The sequence below is a fragment of the Hyla sarda genome, chromosome 4 (genome assembly GCF_029499605.1).
Source record: "Hyla sarda isolate aHylSar1 chromosome 4, aHylSar1.hap1, whole genome shotgun sequence".
In the NCBI taxonomy this organism is placed as follows: domain Eukaryota; kingdom Metazoa; phylum Chordata; class Amphibia; order Anura; family Hylidae; genus Hyla; species Hyla sarda.
The window spans coordinates 140,592,012-140,607,021 of record NC_079192.1 but is presented as its reverse complement, the minus strand read 5'-3'; positions in this window follow the sequence as shown (position 1 = coordinate 140,607,021).

Here is a 15,010-nt window from a genome sequence, read left to right as displayed (position 1 = left end):
GTAGTTGGTATCTAATTTATTTTTCTTTCTTTTCCTTGGAAATTCATTTTCTGCAGCCTACAAAATAAGTGCTGTCTTGGACTTTACCCAGCTTGCTGTGCTGCCCGATACAATACATCACAAGTCAGGTGCTGAGAGGGGGTTTGGCTGCTTCTGTTTTGTGTGAGGCCAGCCTCCTGATGACATTACCGATGCACATATGCATGCATTCATCATCACAGAGAGCCACAGCTTGTGTGTCAGGTGGAGTCAGGCAAGTCATGTGATCAAAGGGAGCATGGCTGTGCTGCAATGGGTGGAGTGACCGATGTGTGGAAGGGAATTAAGTCACCTCCTACCTTAAAACAAAGGAAATCTTGGAAATTTTAGTCTAAGGGGAGGACTCAGAAACAGGAAGTAGCCAGTTCCCAAAAACAAGCAAGCAGCATGATGGTAGACACAGAACACAGCCACCAACACAAGCACAGATCCTTGGTAAACATGTTCATTACTATATTACGCTTACTAAAGTCTCCTTATGTTGGACCTTATGTTAACCCCTTTTAATATTTTAGGGGTAGGAGAAAATAAAATAATACATGGCTGACCTGAATGTAGGATTCTGGATCTATGTAGTGGTTCAGTCTCCTGCACACTCAAAGGTTAAAAATCTAGACCAAGGTAAAAAAATAATATATGTTACTCACAAAATAGCAAGAAAATGTTGGCTTGGTCAATGATGTGAGCAAGAGGTTAATGCTATTTCAGTTGAGTAGATGAAATAAAATCTACAGTAAACGGTCTCTGTTGGAAGGGAGAAATGAAGGCTTGGACAGGCTCCTCCTTGCTTTTATCAATGACCCTCTCGCAGACAAACAGTAGTGTGTCATCTAATCTCATCTAGATTGGTGGCATATCCTTAAAAATAAAAAAAAGATCTTTATGGATAGCATAACATATCTTTGACTATGCCGATCAATAGATAAGATTAGGAGATAAGATAATATGTTAGGAATGGAATGAGTTTATAAAGTGTTTCCTTGCCAAATTGCCAAACAACGTAAGGAATCGCAGATAAAGCATTTCAGAAAAACTATTACATCACCATATTGCCTTATTAACACCTGTTCATTACATATTTTATTGCAACCTGCCATTCCTTGAATGATTCCAGAAATGGATTCCATTAAGGCTTAAGGCACTTACTGCCGTTATCTATCATCCAAATGTGTTTTAATGCTTTCTTTAATAAATAATATATGAATAACCTGTTGCTGCGGATTTTTTACTTCATCTTAATTCATTCTAGTTATTGATTCCTATGTAGTATTTATAGTTGAAGGAAGGATGAGCTGTGATTTTTTTTCTTAGCACCAGGGATTGCTGAATTCCCTAAGTATTAAGAAGCAAAATAGCTTTAATGAGTTTTATCTTTTTAAAGGCGCGCCCCAGGCTCTCCATGATCCGCCGTTATCAACAGTCGCTCACATCACTCATGGCAGCATATCCTAGAAGACAGAATGAAGCAAGATAGTGAGACACAAGCCAGAAAAAAAGCTGAATTTGAACGAAGAAGGGTACACAAGACTGAAAGATTTTTTAGCAACAAGTCGAAAGTAGATAAACTGAGGGAGATATTAAGCACTACAGGGAATGGGGTGAGCTAATGTGATCATCATTTTAATCCAAGAGAAGCTCCTTCTAGGTTACAGATATAATTGGTCCCTTGGACAGATAAACTTCTTAAAGGAGTGCATCTGCAGTAAGATAAGTAACATAATATGAATTATGGGCAGAGCAAGGTGATATCTATGTCAGTAAGTAATACTGTATCAATGCTGAGATGAGTCACTGAAAGAAAATTCATAAACTTAATCTTCAGGAAGAAAGCAAATACTGCAATACTAATCTCAGAAGTCAGCATATAAGTACAGCATAATGAGATACCAATGACCTCTCTGCTCATGTGACTTATACTTTGGAGTTTAAATAGAATTTCAGGTACTTTAATACACAAGCAATAGCTAGGGATCGACCGATCGTTTTTTTAGGGTTGATACCGATACTCTGTGGAGGTTAGGGCCGATGGCCGATAACTTATATCGATATTCCGGTATAAGTTAATGGCTATTTATCCCCCCCGGCGCACAGTGTAAGACAGGACGGCGCAGGAGCCAGAAATAGCGTGGACCCCGGGAACAGGTAATTATAAAACCGGGGATGGGGAGGCAATGGGGCAGTGGCCGGGGCGGTGGAGTGCGGCGCGGTGGTGGGGAGTGCAGCACAGTGGGGGGGGGGGGTGCGGTGCGGCATGGTGGGGGGGCGGGGGGCAGGTCATTATCGGATTATCGGCAAGGTAATTGCTGATACAGACAACGTCCAAAACCGTGAATACCGGCCGATAATATCAGCCAAACCGGTCTGTTTTTCCAGATAATATCAGTCAAACGGTGACTCCGGTCGGCTCATCAAAGTCATTGGATTTCAGCTCCGGTCTGGCTGGGGTACGGGAGCACACGGTCCTCCCCACCTTCAGCCGGACCCTGCAGCCGTAGCCTGAAAACGTGGTGTGCATGCACCCTTACCTGGTTCTGGTTAATCAAAATGTCTTCAATTTAAGAGTTATGGAGGCTATTGTGCTCTCGTGAACTTTAAGAGCTGCAGGGTACCCTTCTCCAGAGCTGTGTCTTTACATAATCCTGTGTCTTAACTCTATTGGCAGTTCTATCAACCTCATGGCTTGGTTTTTGCTCTGATCTGCATTGTCAGGTGTGAGACCTTATATAGACAGCGCTGTGTCTTTCTAAGTCATGTCATCATAGGTGACTCCTATCAAGGTGTAGAAACATCATAGAGATGATACAGATGGAGGATCAAGAGAAATGGGAGGCCCTAGAGCTGAGTTTCCAAGGGTCATAGAAGAGTCTGAATACTTCATATTCATGCTAAATGTTTGTTTTAAATTTTTGTTATACATTTGCAAATATTTCTATTGTTCTGTTTTCAAATTCTCATTGTATTGTATCTCACAGTATTGGGGGCAGATTGATGGGAGAAAACTAGTTTCTTTATGTAAGTGCATGACGTCAACATAATAAGATGTGAAAAAAGCTAAGGGATCTAAAGACTTTACAAATGCATTTCACAAACAGTAATGCGTATTTGCTTGAAACATTGTTTATAGAATGTTAACTTGGAATATCTGACACAAAATGGCTTCAGGTTTGATAACTAATGTATAGTCCCTTCTTCTATTTGTTGGACTAAGGTTCTGTGCACATTTCTTGTGTGGCTTCCCTTCATGGCTGAAGAGTCAATACTGGATCAATTGTACAATGGTTTCATTGACTTACTGTTTGAGATGAGCGTACTTTTCAAAACTAGTTCTGTCCAAACCTGTACTTCATAAATAGTAAAAAAAAATGTGTGTATAACACTGTCTAAGAGCCCTAAAAACTTGTATATCACTGTCTTAGAAGCCCTTTATAACACAGGCAGGTCACCAAGGAGTATGGAGTATATCTATTTACTTCAGAGCTGTTTTAAAGGGGTTATCCAGGAATGGAAAAACAGAGCTAATTTCTTTCAAAAACCAATCCCTTCTGTCTCCAGGTTGGGTGTGGTTATGCAGCTCAGTTCCATTGAGGTGAATGGAGCCAAGTTGTAACACCACACACAACCTGGTGACAGACATGGAGCTATTTTGAAATAAATTAGTTTTGTTTTTCTATTCCTGTATAACCCCTTTAAGGCAAAGTTAATTTCAAAGTTGCAGCAACATGTATGGCTATTGGTAAGCAGATGGCACCTGGTGGTAATTAATAGGTTAAATAAAAATACACTGCACTAGCAGATTTTTTATGTTTGTTTTTTTAAGTTTTAAAAAGTTCAAAAGGCATCCTTTTTGGAGGCAGATGGCTGTTTGTGTTTATATTGTATTGACAGAAGCAAGTACTTTTTCCAAGAGGTCCAAAAATTATTTAATTTTGGAAGCAGTAACAGATTTTGTGCATGGAAAGTGTCATCCTAGAAAGTGCTCAAAAGTGACAAAACCCACTATGCACGGCTTTATCACAATAGCTGTAAATAAAAAAAATGGTAATTACAACAGAATTTGCAGTGAAAGAAGAGATGCTTTACTGCAATTTATATTATATTATATGCTGTCATTGTTAATTGTTGCTTCAAGAACAGGGGACTGCATGCTGTTCTATCTTTTCTATTGAACTGCTGATGGAAGCAACAAATGAAGCACTGAAAGACTGTGTGAACGGAGCCGAATAATAAAAGTGTGTGGAAATTTTGCCAATGCTACAGATTTCTGTTAAGTTAGGATTAAGTATTCCCAAGATGAAGAATCAAGCACAGGGCAGAATTTTAATGCCTTTTCTCATGTCAAGCAATTATAGATTTTATCATTTTCTTCCCAAAATGTACAAATGTGTAAAATTTGACTAAGTATGTTTTAAAGAGAAGTCTTACAGAAACATTTCTATCAGTGGCTGGTCTTCTTATGGAGATTTATCACAACTAATTCAAAAATCTTTGTAACCAAACAACTTCCTTCATTTAAAGTGTACCTGTCATTTGCAAAAACTTGTGACATTTTTGATCTGTAAGGGTCTAGGTATACAGACCCTCACTAATCTCTAAATAAAAAAAAGCCAGGAAAAGTGTATGGCTGAGTGCTTCACTCCTCAATTTGTTGAGCCTATCACTTGTAAAGAGATGGAATACCAAGTGTGCAGGAGAGTTAAAGAGTACCTGTCACCAAATAAAACTTTGAATATAGTGTTCCTTGTGTAATTAGCAGACACTTTCCTATTCACTTGCTTTTAAAATTATCAACATAAATATGTTTAAAATGTAATAGAAAAAACTGCCACTAGGTGGCTCTGTTCTGTTCCCTGCCACAATTAATACAGTCAGTTTGGTCTCCTCCCAGCCTGGCAGGAGACCAAACTCAGGAAGTGCTTCTGGCTACACTGAGCTTTATTGACAGCTGCACAGAACCTCACTGAAAGATGCACAGAGTCTCACAGAAAGCTGCAAAAAGCCTTTAAAACAATTAAAGTACCAATACCTCCAATTTTTCTTAGAGTATAAAGTTGAATGGTCCTGCTTTAGCTCATACAATGGAGGAGACATAAAAAAAATAAAAATAAAACTGCAACCCCATTCTACATATCCCCCAGGAAGTCAACACACTTGTGACATCTGCCCTGCATCTTCTTATGGCAGTGAGCAAAATGTATTTTACACTGTATTCCACTAGAAATGTCCACAAGAAGCAATCATTGTTTGTTTGGAAAGTACAACAGTGTACAGCAAAAGACCCCTATTCGTCACATGAAATCTGTAGGGAAATTTAGCAGTAAGTTCAATTTGCTGTAACGGTACTGTAGAAGTAAATAAGCAATACATTGCGTCCACTGCAATCAATGTGCTGTCTTATGTAATCTGATGTTAACCCAGAATTCCTTGATGGGGTATTTTAATATAATTTGTAAACCAGACAAGGAAAATCAAATACTATATTTCTATATAGTTTAATACCTAAAGCTCAGATTGAAGTGCACTGCTATATAACATATTCTTACTTCATTATATTTACTTTTCTTATTAATGCAAACTCCCTTAAAGGATCATCTAGATTTTTTTTTTACTTATTAGAGACAGACTGTTTTTTACAATGTTTCTATTTTTTTATTGCAAATTTTAATTATTTCTTTTAACTTTTTTTGTACATTATTATGGGGGCTGCCCTCTTGCCTCAGCTGTTTGAACAACATTTAGTGACATGCTTTACAGCATGACCTATGGCCCATGGACAACAATAGACAGAACATGTCCCATTCAGATGAATCACAGACACTACTGAGTATTCTCTGTTACCTTTTCAAAGGTCATTCTACAGGGAGAGGGGTGATTATCTCTGTGGTGAATGGTGGTGGATCCAGTGCTGTCTATATACTGGTGTCACCTTTCAGTGTACTCCTTTCTGTGCACAGAAGAAATGGATTACTGGGAAATGATGTGTATAGAACAGGAAGGCTCAGCTTAGTTTTAGGCCTAGTGGCTAGAATGAAAACTGAAAGATTTCAGGATTATTATACATGTATATAAGAAAATGAAAATGAGAAAAACATCCCCAAAAATTCTTTAAAAATTCAGTTGACATAAAAACCCCTGATTTAAACAATAGGCCGTTGAGATAACACATTTCCTTTGCATACAATATATGATCACAGATCTCCATGGAGGTGTTCTATTTAAATTGCAGACTTAATAGTCAATGATTTGCAAATAAACGATTTTTCCTTATATTTCCCTTTATATCTCAATCCTTGAGATCAACACTTGGGAAGTGAAGGTAGTAATTTACAATCCATTTCATTTTAAAGGTTTTCGTTAAACTATCAATTTTTTAATGTCTATTAAAGCAAACTTTTGGGAAGGTGTTCACAATAAATGAGTGGTGGTATATAACACTATCACAATATGTATTGCAATATGCATTTTGCTTCTGCTTTGCTCTCATTATTTTTCATTCATTTCCTGAGAGAATTATATACTGTATGAATTACTGAACCAATTTGTTAGTCTCTAAGGGAAAAGGAATAAACCAGAGGATAAAAACAGCTCTATAACGAAGAAGAAAAGGTAGAAATCCCAATGGTAACCTTTAATGCATACTCTTCAACTCTAGGGTGATATTTTGTAACATAATATAAACAGCTGAACTTTTTATAGGTTCATAGTTTATAGATAGATAGATATGTGGTGACCCAGTACAGAATAAGGTGTTCTGTACTCCTGCCCATCCTGTGTGGCAGATGCTGCTTCAATGTCCGTCTTGGGCCCACACTCCTCAGGACTCTATATATTTCACAGTGTAATGCAATGTTATGCAATGGTTAAGTTATTGGTATTTTCTATGTGCTTGTCACTTTAACCCCTTAACGACGCAGGCCGGGACCCGCGGCTAATACCACACATCACCGATCGCGGCAATGTGCGGTATTAACCCTTTAGAAGCGGCGGTCAAAGCTGACCGCCGCTTCTAAAGTGAAAGTATCCCGGCTAGTCAGTCGGGCTGTTCGGGACCGCCGCAGTGAAATCGCGGCATCACGAACAGCTTACAGGACACCGGGAGGGCCCTTACCTGCCTCCTCAGTGTCCGATCGATGAATGACTGCTCCGTGCCTGAGATCCAGGCAGGAGCAGTCATGCGCCGATAACACTGATCAAAGGAGTGTTAATACACTCCAGTGATCAGCATAGGAGATCAGTGTGTGCAGTGTTATAGGTCCCTATAGGACCTATAACACTGCAAAAAAAATGTAAAAAAAAAGTGTTAATAAAGGTCATTTAACCCCTTTCCTAATAACAGTTTGAATCAGACCCCCTTTTCCCATAAAAAAAATAAAACAGTGTAAATAAAAAAATAAAAAAATAAACATATGTGGTATCGCTGCGTGCGTAAATGTCCGAACTATAAAAATATATAATTAATTAAACCGCACGGTCAATGGCGTACGCGCAAAAACATTCTAAAGTCCAAAAAAGCGTATTTTGCTCACTTTTTATACCATTACAAAATGAATAAAAAGTGATCAAAAAGTCTGATCAAAACAAAAATCGTACCGTTAAAAACTTCAGATCATGGCACAAAAAATGAGTCCCATACTGCCCTTTACGTGGAAAAATAAAAAAGTTATAGGGGTCAGAAGATGACATTTTTAAACATATACATTTTCCTGTATGTAGTTATGATTTTTTCCAGAAGTACGACAATATCCAACCTATGTACCGTATATACTCGAGTATAAGCCGACCCGAGTATAAGCCGAGACCCCTAATTTCAACCCAAAATCCCAGGAAAAGTTATTGACTCGAGTATAAGCCTAGGGTGGGAAATACCTCATCCCCCCCTGTCATCATCCAGACCCGTCATTAACATCCTCATCATCCCCTTGTCATCATCCCACACATCCCCCCTTCATCATCCCCTTGTCATCATCCCACACATCCCCTTATCATCCCACACATCCCCCCTTCATCATCATCCCACACATCCCCCCTTCATCATCCCCTTGTCATCATCCCACACATCCCCTTATCCACACATCCCCCCTTCATCATCCCCTTGTCATCATCCCACACATCCCCTTATCCCACACATCCCCCCTTCATCATCCCCTTGTCATCATCCCACACATCCCCCCTTCATCATCCCCTTGTCATCATCCCACACATCCCCTTATCATCCCACACATCCCCCCTTCATCATCCCCTTGTCATCATCCCACACATCCCCTTATCATCCCACACATCCCCCCTTCATCATCCCCTTGTAATCATCCCACACACCCCCCTTCATCATCCCCACACCCCCCCCCCCTTCATCATCCTCTTCTCATCATTCGCCCTCAGTGGTCTTCAACCTGCGGACCTCCAGAGGTTTCAAAACTACAACTCCCAGCAAGCCCGGGCCATCGGCTGTCCGGGCTTGCTGGGAGTTGTAGTTTTGAAACCTCCGGAGGTCCGCAGGTTGAAGACCACTGCGGCCTTCAACATGCGGACCTCCAGAGGTTTCAAAACTACAACTCCCAGCAAGCCCGGGCAGCCATCGGCTGTCCGGGCTTGCTGGGAGTTGTAGTTTTGAAACCTCCGGAGGTCCGCAGGTTGAAGACCACTGCGGCCTTCAACATCATCCAGCCCCCTCTCACCCCCTTTAGTTCTGAGTACTCACCTCCGCTCGGCGCTGGTCCGGTCCTGCAGGACTGTCCGGTGAGGAGGTGGTCCGGTGAGGAGGTGGTCCGGGCTGCTATCTTCACCGGGGGCGCCTCTTCTCCGCGCTTCCGGCCCGGAATAGAGCCGTTGCCTTAACAACGACGTATCTGCGTCGTTGTCAAGGCAACGTGACTATTCTGAGGCCGGGCCCGAAGCGCTTAGAAGAGGCCTCCCCGGTGAAGATAGCAGCCCGGACCACCTCCTCACCGGACCACCTCCTCACCGGACAGTCCTGCAGGACCGGACCAGCGCCGAGCGGAGGTGAGTACTCAGAACTAAAGGGGGTGAGAGGGGGCTGGATGATGTTGAAGGCCGCAGTGGTCTTCAACCTGCGGACCTCCGGAGGTTTCAAAACTACAACTCCCAGCAAGCCCGGACAGCCGATGGCTGCCCGGGCTTGCTGGGAGTTGTAGTTTTGAAACCTCTGGAGGTCCGCAGGTTGAAGACCACTGCGGGTGGGGGAGTTCACTCGAGTATAAGCCGAGGGGGATGTTTTCAGCACGAAAAATCGTGCTGAAAAACTCGGCCTATACTCGAGTATATACGGTAAGTAGGGTATCATTTTAACCGTATGGACCTACAGAATAATGTTAAGGTGTCATTTTTACCGAAATATGCACTGCGTAGAAACGGAAGCCCCCAAAAGCTACAAAATGATGTTTTTTCTTCGATTTTGTCGCACAATGTTTTTTTTACCGTTTCGCCATGAATTTTTGGGTAAAATGACTAATGTCAATGGAAAGTAGAATTTGTGACGCAAAAAATAAACCATAATATGGATTTTTAGGTGGAAACTTGAGAGGGTTATGATTTTTAAAAGGTAAGGAGGAAAAAACGAAAGTGCAAAAACGGAGTCCTTAAGGGGTTAAACCTTAAACCTGTTGTTAAGGACCTTTTTAGGGGAGCATGCAGAGGTGAACCATGTGACTTATCAGTCTGATGGGAATGCTCAAAACCTTCTCCATATAGAGTGTAACCAGAGTTCAGAGTTCAGATTGTTCTGAGGTACAGTCAAGTCAGTCATACACAGCATAATCAACTATAAGTCCCAGCAAGCCGATAAGCTTCCCAAAGTTCCCCCTGAATTTCCTTCATGCTAATCCGAGCTGTAACGGATTGTCAGGGCCGCCATCAGGGGGGTACAACTGATACCCCTGTAAGCTGTAACAGCGAGGGGGGAAAGGTGGGCTGGGGCCCAGTCCTTTAGATGTGAAAGGGGCCCCAAAATTTCTGATGGCTTCCGTGCGGGTTGTACCATCTTTTCAATCTCAGTAAAGCCAGTTATTCGTAACCTTGCGTCAGAGTAATTATTTCCCCCGTGCCTGGCACAGGAGAAGCTGGTCTACCTCGGCTGGTGTATAGCTCAACCCTCAGGAAAAGGTTAATTCACACATTACCCTCACCTGACACCACAGATATGAGATAGATAGATATGAGATAGATAGGAGATAGATAGATAGATAGATAGAGAAGCAGGTGGAGCAGCACTCTCAAGTTGAACTAGGTGCAGTGGGTGCAGGCTGTGGATGGGCCCTGGTCCTCGGGCCCCGATTAGATACAGCAACCAAGTAAACGCAGCAGCACTCCAGCGTAGTGAAGAATAGTGACTTTTATTTATCACCAAAATGCAATAGCGACGTTTCAACCACCTCACGTGGCCGTCCTCAAGCAGTGCAAGTTACATAGTGAGTGCATTAAATAGGGAAAGACAATGTGACCTCACTTCCTGTGGGCGTACAATAATTTGCATGTGTAAACAAACAAGTAAGTTTACAGTAATATACCTCTATACATCTCATGTACAGGGAACCCTGTTCTACTGCAAAAATAAAGTGTAACAACAAAAAATGTAGAAAAACAAAACATTTGTGCTGCGCATACAATAAACGATTGCTATGCAGTGCAGTGTTATGAAGCATTGTTCCGTGCCAATCAGTCCATACCTCCAGTCCCAGACGTGGGACCCGAACATACAGATCTCAAACAATCCCCCTGATACCTCCATAGGAACAAAAAAAGCAATGTGATAGATGATCGGCGTCCTTGACGACTGTAGTAATTTCCGGTGACCGGATCCAAACTTCCGGTTCAAAGGCCTGTGGTATTCCAATTCACGCATGCGTGGTGTTCCAGCTGGAGACTACAAGCCATCTTGAGTATTGGCAGGCCCTCTCTCGTAGTATTGGCGCCTGCGCACTTGTCGACCGAGCTCGCGCTTGCGCCTCGGCGCCTTGAGCTCCCGGTCAGCCATCTTAGGTGCTGGAAAGTGGACAATTTAAGGCTTGACATAGTCCCTGTGTTGCCAGTACTTCTCCCAGCGGGCCCCCGGTGTCAGTGCAACTGATGGTTATTTCCCCACTGGTAGGGGTTGTTCACCAGTGCACCGTGATACCTGCTAGACCACCTATATTGTACGGGTTATAGCAGAGAAGACACCGGCCCCTGATATGGAGAATTAATGTACCCTATGGATGTCTAGCTCGTCCACAGCATCCAGTTCTCCATAGCAGGAAAGTGCCACTCTAGTTAAACTGGAGTCCACATCCTGGCCCAAAGCAGATAATAAAAAAATATAAGATATATAAAAAGGGGGACAGAGGATAATCCTAATGGAGGTTTCAGCTTTCAGGTGGATGATGGAGATCTCGTCGGGTTTCCATGTCGGACCTGGATCAGAACACAAAAAGAAAGTATTATTAATGTGATAAAGGAAATAGTGTATATATTACAAAATATTTAACTAGAAAAACACTTATTACACAGGTCAGGATGTGTCATGTTATCTCAATTTAGGCGTTACAAATAGCATGTGTTACCTTAAAGTCAACATTCAGACCCTCTGGTTTGAGGGTATGAAGTTGGAAAATCCATTTGAGTTCCTTCTTTTTTAGTAAACTTACACGGTCCCCACCCCTTTTAAGGGGGGGGGGACGTGATCAACTAGCATGCATTTCAGGTCCTTTTCTCCATGGCCTGCCTCTAGAAAATGCTTCGGGACTGGTAGGTCTTGTTTTTGTTTCCGTATAGTGTAACGGTGTTGATTCATACGTGTTTTGAAATCATAGGTCGTTTCTCCTACATATAGTATCAGGGGGATTGTTTGAGATCTGTATGTTCGGGTCCCACGTCTGGGACTGGAGGTATGGACTGATTGGCACGGAACAATGCTTCATAACACTGCACTGCATAGCAATCGTTTATTGTATGCGTAGCACAAATGTTTTCTTTTTCTACATTTTTTGTTGTTACACTTTATTTTTGCAGTAGAACAGGGTTCCCTGTACATGAGATGTATAGAGGTATATTACTGTAAACTTACTTGTTTGTTTACACATGCAAATTATTGTACGCCCACAGGAAGTGAGGTCACATTGTCTTTCCCTATTTAATGCACTCACTATGTAACTTGCACTGCTTGAGGACGGCCACGTGAGGTGGTTGAAACGTCGCTATTGCATTTTGGTGATAAATAAAAGTCACTATTCTTCACTACGCTGGAGTGCTGCTGCGTTTACTTGGTTGCTAGATAGATAGATAGATAGATAGATAGGAAATAGACAGACAGACAGACAGACAGATAGATAGAAAAGAAAGGAATGAAGAAGCAGCACAACCCAAGTTTGGATATAAGATGATGGGTGCACAGATCACAGGTCCCAGAAGACATCCACCCACAAAGAAATCCAGCAGCACTCCGATATACTGTATGTGTACCGATGTACTGCAGTTTATTCACCCATGTCACAGCTGTGTTTCCAATGTTTCCCCTGTCTCACTCATTATCACACTTAATATACCATTTTACTTTGCCTAGAAAAATGTACATACAGCAGAACACTAATATAATCTGTAAAAGGATCTTCAACTATATTAATTAAAGGGGTTATCAAGAGAGAGCTGATTTATTAAAAAATAAATAAAATAAAAAAACAGTCCCACTACTGTCCTCAGGGTTTATGTTGTATTGCAGCTCAATTCCATTGAAGTAAATGGAGCCAAGTTGTAATACCACACATAACCTGAGACATGGGTGGTGGTGTTTTTTTAGAAGAAAGTTTAGATTGCAACGGGTGTTGTTTCTTAGACCAGAAGCAATCCTCAATAGTAGCCAAGTGAAGTGTGCTTTCCATAGACTCCAAGAGTCAGATTTGCTGCTTATACCCTTTAAGGGAAAACTGTCACCCTGATTACCCACACTAAACTCAATACACAGGGTTATAATGTAGGTGACCAGGAGTCCAAAGAGGTGTCACATGCCAAATTCTGTCCAGTGGTTCCTGTGATATTGCCTGGAGAAGTGTGGTGTGGATGATCAGATTGACAGTTTTCCTTTAATGACTTGTGGTTGTTTTGGCCTTAAAGGGGTACTCTGGTGGAAAACATTTATTTTTTTTTTAAATCAACTGGTCCCAGAAGGTTAAACAGATTTGTAAATTACTTCTATAAAAAAAATCTTAATCCTTCCAGTACTTATTAGTGGCTGTATGCTACAGAGGGAATTCCTTTTTGGGGGGGTTTCTTTTCTGTCACAACCACAGTGCTCTCTGCTGACACCTCTGTCCATTTTAGGAACTGTCCAGAGCAGAATATGTTTGCTATGGGGATTTTCTCCTGCTCTGGACAGTTCCTGACATGGACAGAGCTGTCAGCAGAGAGCACTGTGGTCATGACAGAAAATAAATTCAAAAAGGAAAGAATTTCCTCTGTAGTATACAGCCGCTAATAAGTACTGGAAGGATTTACAAATCTGTTTAACTTTCTGGCATCAGTTGATTTACAAAAAAAAACCTTTAACCACTTGGGGACACATGGCATACAGGTACACCCTGCATCCCCGATCCTTAAGGACCCAGGGCATACAGATATGCCGAATTTCGGTCCCCATCGCTTGCCGGGTGGGGACTGGGATGCCTGCTGAAATCACCTCAATTCAGACCGGCAATCTGCGGCGATTCTCGGTCATACGGGTCTCCGATGACCCGGAAAATAAGGGGGATCGGGGCTGTCCAAGACACCCCCGATCCCCCTGAAGGGATAGAAGTGAGGTGGAAGGGGTGCCACCCCTCCTATCCCTGCCATTGGTCGGTCAGAAGCGACTGACTAATAGTAGATCGGTGGCGGGGGTGTTAGAGTTTGGTTCCCTCGCTCTGCCCACCCACAGTAGTCCGTGCAGAGAAGGGCAACTGCCTGGCAACTGGCTCCAGTGGAGGTCCCTTACCATCGGCGGTGGAAGATCCCTGTTGCGGGGGCAGCAGGACCCTGGTGGTGCAGCTGTAGCGGCTATAAGGTGTGGCAATGTAGCCTAGCAACATCTTGAGAGCCAGTTTGGAAAGCACTATACAGTGGTCTCTAAACTGTAGCCCTCCAGATGTTGCAAAACTACAACTCCCAGTATACCTAGACAGCAGTTTGCTGTTTGGGCATGCTGGGATTTGTAGTTTTGCAAGATTTGGAGGGCTGCAGTTTGGAGATCACTGTACATTGTTCTCTAAACTGTGGCCCTATAGATCTTGCAAAACTACAACTCTCAGCATTCCCACAGAGCAGTTTGCTGTCTGGGCATGTTGGGATTTGTAGTTTTGCAACATCTTGAGGGCCACAGTTTGGTTGTAGTTGTAGTTTTGAAACAGCTGGAGGTTTGCCCCACATTTGAATGTACAGGGTACAATCACACGGATGGGTTTACAGTGAGTTTCCTGCTTCAAGTTTGGGCTGTGGCAAATTTTCCTAGCGGGAAACTCACCCCCCGTGTGAATGCACCCTAAAAACAAACTTTCTAAATGTCATTTTAAATAATTTGAGGGGGTGCAGTTTCTATAGTGGGGTCATTTATGGAGTATTTCTCACAGAAAGGTCCCTCAAATTGACTTCAAACTTAACTGGTCCCTGAAAAATTCAGATTTAGAATTTTTCATGAAAATTTTGAAAATTGCTGCTATACTTTGGAGTTGAGCACCTTGTATCACCTTAGATCACACTAATGTAATTGTTTAAAGTTAGTCATGATTGGGTATCCACATACACATTTATATGGTGTCACTGTGGTACTTGTGACTGTCTGCAGGCATCCTCCATTGTATGCAATTTTTTGCTGGGGATGGTCCATAGCAACGGCTCAAAAGTGCAGGATCTCCACCCCAGCAAAGGTGCACAACGGCACTTGGGGTTGAGTTTCCTGCTAAAACCATGTTCATGCAACTATAAGCCAACTTTTTTTTGCTCAAGGCTTATACTA